This window comes from Scophthalmus maximus, chromosome 16 (genome assembly GCF_022379125.1).
Source record: "Scophthalmus maximus strain ysfricsl-2021 chromosome 16, ASM2237912v1, whole genome shotgun sequence".
Lineage (NCBI taxonomy): Eukaryota > Metazoa > Chordata > Actinopteri > Pleuronectiformes > Scophthalmidae > Scophthalmus > Scophthalmus maximus.
In genome coordinates, this window is record NC_061530.1 from 17,285,001 (window position 1) to 17,291,811 (window position 6,811).

Sequence of the window (6,811 nt, forward strand, 5' to 3'; positions counted from 1 at the left end):
ATAATCACTGCGAGCGTCCCTGTTAAGCTTTCAAATGGGCCTGCTTGCATTTTCCCCGCTATTAATGCGCCGTCTCGTTTTCGTCCCCTCGACGCACGGAGAGCAAATGGAAGTGTGTGTTTGAGCTCAGCGCAAGGTTCTCGCGGCCTCGCGGGCAGACACTTTCACACGGAGGACTTCACAAGCCGTACTTACCTTTAAATCACCGGCATGAGGAAGGAAAAACAAAGGATTTTTCTAATGTTAACCAATATAAACTGACGCACGACGCAGAAGAAGCGGTCATAATCACCTGTTTTTCCTCATCAGTAATCAATAATTCGAGTCGAGCTCGCGCATAACCGCGGCAGTACGCGTACAGTGTCATTAATTCACCGCGCAAACTTCGCGTAAGCAGCGGTAACGTCTCTCGCTCACACGCCCAGACTAGACTTTGCAACGTGCCGAACAATGAGGGAGAGAATGAAACGCAACACAAAGGGAATGAAATGATTCCTAAATAAGAAATGAAAAGAAAAATTAATTGACAGTTTATGAATTAATCAAAACTGAGTTTATGAATTAATCAAAACGGAGTTTATGAATTAGTTTCCTCTGCTTTCAGTACACAAGGACTCCTGGTGGTTGAATGGGGACGAACTTTGTATTCAGGAACTGCGAAGAACACCTTTTTTCTGAAAGACAGATATTTTTTGTGCGTTACAGTTCTGTGCAGCTTCTTCTCCTTCTCGTTCCTCTGATACGTTCGTCTTTCCTAATCTGTGAAAAGTGACCAGGTACATTTACTCAAGTACCTCACACGAGTACAATATTGAGGTACTTTATGGAGGTATTCCTATTTTCTACACTACTTTACACCTCCACCTTCAGCTACTGCGCCTTGGAGACGCTTCTACACACTTCTACAAGACAAGAGGAAGAAAAACAGATTCATGTAGCGGATATTTTTTTCTTTTCTTTTTCTTTTTTTGTTGCCCTGCCACGAATCGTGTCACTAAACCCTTCAGATGTATCCGGAGTCCCTGTATTGAAAACTGAAGAGGAAGCAGTTTGAAGCTCCACCTCCTGCAGCTACAACAGTGTCGCCACGGCTCCCGCTGTGACTCCTTATCATTTACTGTGTGTGTGCGCGTGTGTGTGTGTGTGTGCGTGCGACGTGTGTGTGTGTGTGTGTGTATGTGTAGCAGGACGTGCTCTCCGTCTCCTGGTCGCCAGATCGCTCTTGTCGCCTTTCTTGTCGCTGTGATTCTTCTCCAAGTTTTTTTGGGATCGCTGCGCCTTCTTTAGCTCAGCGGGCCTCGACCCGAAGCCGAAGCCACGTGGCCAAACGCCACGGCGGCCTTTCCACCTGCCTCGCCCCCCCCCTGCAGCTCCGCCCCTCCATCACATCTATCATCTGGGATATTTTCATCCAAACTTTTGAACCCTGACACAGTCAAAGGGAACCAACTTTCTTTACGTTCACCTTGATACCTTGACGACGTTTTGCTGCCAGTTAAAACCATTTCTTTTTTTTTCGTGCAGTGATTTTACTTGTACCTGTTCATTGCCGTCCATCTCTGCCCTTCTTTCCCCCTTTTTTCTCCCCATCTCTCTCGTTTGTGTCTCTCTCCGTCATCTCAACCCCACATCTTCGGTTCCTCTCCTCCCACTCTCACTGTTCATCTCCGTTGTTACCTCTGCCCCCCCCCCCCCCCCGCCCGCTCTGTCCGTCTGTTGTGTGTTTGGGGGGTTTTTTCTTTCACTCAAAGAGAACATTCGTGGTGCAGATAAACGTAATGGTCCACTGGCTCGGAGCCCTGCAGCGGAGACTTGGCAGACACTTCTCATGCTGTATGAAATCACCCTTCTTCTTTCTTCTTTTCTGGTTCTTTTTTTCCTGTCATCCTTCGTCTGTTCCCCTCACGCGGGTGGAGACAGAGGAATGGCCACCGTCCACCGGGGCTCTGTGGGTTTGAGTGACAGCTGCAGGTTCCACTTTGATGCCAGACCCTCTCAGAGTCCAAAGTGCGGAGAGAGGACGCTTTGGGAGAAAGTTGGGATATCTCAGACAGCCACAGGATGGGCTTCAGTGTGTGTGTGTGTGTGTGTGTGTGTGTGTGTGTGTGTGTGTGCGCGTGCGCGCGCGTGCCAAGGTAAATTTTCCTCTTCCCCCTCGTTTTTTTTGTTCTTGATTAATTTGATAATTTGATTTTCCTAAAGACTTGGCAGCCAGCAGCAGCAGCAGTCCGTCACCTTTATGGACTTTTCATGGAGCGAGTGGGAGTAGCACACATTGATCCCGAGCGACTGAGCCCTGGTGGGTGTGTGCGATGATAGCTGGCACCACAGTTTGTCTCCGTCTGCGCCCGCCGTGGCAAAGGAGTGGGAGGCACATCGGATCCACTCGGTGTCCCTTTATTGACCTTTAGTCTGTCGATGAAAATGTTCCTCCTTGCTTAATGCACCTTGGCAGGGTTTAAATGGGCCTTTTTATAATGTCAGGGTTTCCCGTCCAGTCCGTAAGAGTAGGTGCAGATCTCCTTTTTTTTCTTTTTTTTTACGTCCACAGCAACGCGCGCGCCCTGCAGGATGTTGTCAGTCTGACGTGATCAGCAAAGGGAAGGGCAAGGCCGTCCAACGTCGAAGGAAAAAAACGATTCATTCGCTGCGTCTGAGCTCTGCCCCAAACTCACACACACGCCATCACCCACAACCTCCTCTTTCAACAAGTCCCTGCAACTCGTATGACGCACTGCGACTAAATCGGCCGCTCAGCGCCTCTACTGGTGACAGGAGGTACTTGTTGTGCGTTTCTATTTGATCTACCAGCGCCTGGCCGACGGGCTTGTGAAGGGTGAGGTCCAGGGTTAGGGTGACCGCTGAACACAAATGATCCGGTGGCCGAACTCCCGCGAGTAATGGGACGCGCGGATTGGATTTTGCGCCATTCGGCGTTTACAGTTTACTTGCGTGCGCACGTTGTTTGCACCCTCGTCGGTGCTGCGGACGGGTTTCGCCTCTGGTTCTGGTTTTCCTGCTGTCCGTTCAGTCTCGCAGGTGACGTCCCAGGACCCCGGTCCTCCTGTGTCGAGGCGTCCCGGCCGAGTTCCGAGGGTGGTTTGGTTTGGTTTGGTTTGGTTTGGTTTGTGGGCCTCGGTCTGAGTTGTTCCCATTGCGTCTATGTGCAGGCCCATCACTTCCAGAAAAGCCGAAAGCTTCAAAAACCGACACCTAATCTCGGCACGCTGCATTTGTATTCGACCGGACGACACGGTCGCTTAGCAGATGGCGAAGTGAGAAATTTTGGAAACGGAAGTCGTGTGAATGAAAAATCATTGAACCTGAGCCTTATGCTGCACTGACCCTGCGAGTCAACCCCCCCCCACGCCTCCCCTTTCATCACGCTCACCCAAAAGTTATCACTTAGACGGATTTATTTCTGTCACCGTGCCCAGTGTGGATACGACGACAAAAGCACCGAGTGGCTTTGTTCCAGTAAATGAAATGTCTCACTGATAGGAGGGAGGGAATCAATTGCTGTTAGTTTTACTGTCCGGGGCCAACGCAGAGACTCTGTGACAGTGGCTGTGGAAGAGCCATCACTGGAACGCCGTGGATCGATAGCATCAGGATTCAGGCAGGCACACCAGTGACAGACGGAAGACGGAATGGGAGCGAGTGTGTGTGTGTGTGTGTGTGTGTTTGTTAACAAGATCTGCCTTCCAAAGATGCTTAGAGGATGAGGCGTGGCGTTGTGGCTACCACTTATCAACTCCATCCTCCTCCTCCTCCTGGCTACAGTATGGATGCAGCATCCTTTTTTCCCATTTCTCTCTTTTTCTATACACACCGCGAGTGCAGAGACTAACTCCGCAATCCTGGCTTCAGTTCGCTTGATCCTGTGTTTTGGGTGAAGAAAATCAGCTTCTGGGGGCAAACGCAGACTTGGAAATCTATCAAAAAGCCCCCGCGACCTTGAAGACCTCGATGCTTGATCTATTGTAAACTGTGTGTGTGTGTGTGTGTGTGTGTGTGTGTGTGTGTGTGTAGTACTGTAAGAGCTTGAACTAGCATGTGTGTGTGTGTGTGTGTGTGTGCAATGTCTCAAAACAGAGGTGATCTGTGTGTGTGTGTCTGTGTGTGTGTGTGTGTGTGTGTGTGTGTGTGTGTGTGTGTGTGTGTGTGTGTGTGTGTGTGTGTTTACGCCTTGTGTGCAACCCGCCCGTGACGCTGATGGAGACGTGACTAGAACCCCAGTTGGCCACTTGAGATTCACATTATGCAGGATTTGCTTGGACCCTCACACCCAATTTCCCATCACCCCTTTCAAACACGCACACACACACACACACACACACACACAAGACACACCCTGCATGTAAAGAACACGTGCAAACGCAAAAAAAAGAGGCACAGGCACGGGTACGGAAGATATAAGCTTCAAACAGACAAGTGTACGAATGCAGCCCGTACGAGTGCTCATCCTCACTCGCCATTTTATGCTCCTGAATATTTTAACAAACACGCCTCCTCCCGTGCTCGCCCTCGCCCCTAATTCCTCAAACGCTCTGCCCCACGGCCCCGGCGGCGGCATCTCATCTCTCTTCCGCGCGCCGTCTACGCCATGCATGCTTTAGTAGAATTAATAGGACTCTCCCGGGCTCATCACGGCGAAAATGGGTGCCATGTGCTGCGCTGTCTGCCAGCCTGTAATTCATGTATAATGCATTCCGTCCTCCCCTCCCCTCCCTCGCTCCTCTCCGGCGGAGGTGAAGAGAGACACTCACTGAGCGGATGCCAAGAGTGACCGCATAGCCGAGGCGCTGGGGTCAGCCGGTGGGGGTGCGACACATACTGCGGACTGAGTAAATGAGGAAGAACCAGCGAGGAGAGGTAGGCCGGCGAGATGGCAAACGGCGTCGCATAATGAGCTGCGAGTACATAAAGGAGGACGAGTGCATGAGGGAGCTGAAGATGAGGCGTTACGGCAGGAACAAATGAAGTAAATATACCGGTGATGGAAAGTAAAGAGACTTAAGTACCACGATTAAGTATCATTTTGAGGTATTGTTCTGTACGTTAGATGAGGGACCTTGAAGGGGAAATGAATGAGGATGAGAAGATTCGAAGACGCGTTGAGCCTAAGAGCTGATCAGCAGTAAAGTTTTTCACAAGCTGCAAGTTTGTTGTCTGAACACAAATAGCAGTGCCACTGATGTTTGTCGACTCCTCCACACGAATCCAACCCCGGCACACGGGTTGACCCCTGGAGCGCGACCTCATCAGAATTCCGCATCATTAAATCTACTTTGCTGAAATGTCCTCAAAAGTAAACAGTGCATGATCCTACGGCCACTCGCACCAGTGTTTAAGACTCCAGACACATGTCGGCCTCTTTCACTGCATCTTTTCCCTTTACACTGTGCCCACGGTGTAAAGAAGACGAAGGAAAACTCCTCAGAATTACCTGGGCTTCGAAATGAATTGTTCAAAACGTGGGATCTGATACCGGAGAACACACAACAGTTATAATATTTGGTGCCTTTTATTGAAAACACCCATTAAACACTGACAATGCCGGTGGAATTTAAAATAGAAACCCCTTGGCTCTAATGATTGATCGAACCTGATTTTGCAGGAATAACCTCAAACAATCACAACAGCACGAACGGAGCTCCTTCAGCTCAGACATATTCTTAGGATTCCTGGTGCCTTGCGGTCCGGATTCCGACCGGGCTGATACGACTTGTGGACTTTGTTCGTCTGAAGCCATTCCGTGGAATATTTACTGGGAGGTTCCGGGGTCAATGTCCTGCTGCACCAACCCTGACATTGTCCTGCATTTACATTTTTCCCCGCCATGACATGGAGCCGTTTCAGGCCCAGACGCCGAGAAAGCATCTTCAAGATGCCTACGCCAGTTGGGATGATGTTTGACATGTCAGTATGCGGTTCCCCTCTCTACACCCGAGTGGCAACCCACCGTGACGTCACCCATCAAGTTTATCATTTTTATAACCGCGCCATCTTGGGGTTTTTATTTTTTGCAACCAGACGTAGGAGCGACTCCAGAGAGTTTACCGACTTCCGCGTTAACTTCATTTTCCGGACCATTATTATAAACAGTCTCATGTTTGCGCCGCACAAAGTGCTGCATGTTTTCCCCAAGTTAACTCCACATTAGTTTCATCAGCCCACAAAAACCTTCTCTCGGCAGCGTTGAGGAGTGCGAGGATGCTCTTTGGCAAACGTCGGGCATCGCGGTGATGGCTCTTCAGTTGTCGTTGTTGTTTCTTTTTTTTACCTCATTGAGCATTCTGCATTGAGCCTTCGGATTAATCTTCGCCGGGCGCTGTCTTCTGAGGAGAGTAGCCACAGAACTAAACCGTCTCCATTAATAAACAATTTGTCTGACTGTGGCCTGATCGATATCCAAACTCTTTGAGGTTACTTTGTAAGCCCTCTCAGCCCGATGCAAATCAACAACTCTTGATCGTACGTCTTCCGAGATCTCTCTGGTTGACATCTGCAGAGAGTCAGAGTCAAAGTAGCTCTCACCCACATCTCCGATCTGCTTTCACTGATTGAACTCCAGGTTTCCCGCACTTTTGTCGGCTTAGGAGTTCACGAAACTTCACTTGTGAATGATTTGTGTGTTAGTCGTCAAAGTACAGTATTTGTTCATCACCGCGACTTGGATTCAGATCTTTCCATAGTTGAAGGAATGGTCAGGTAGTTCCAAGGAGTTCACTATACTTTGTCAAGGTGGGCAGGACTTTTGCGTGAGGTCCCACGTAATCCTGCCCTTGCACTTGTCTCTGTTTATGAT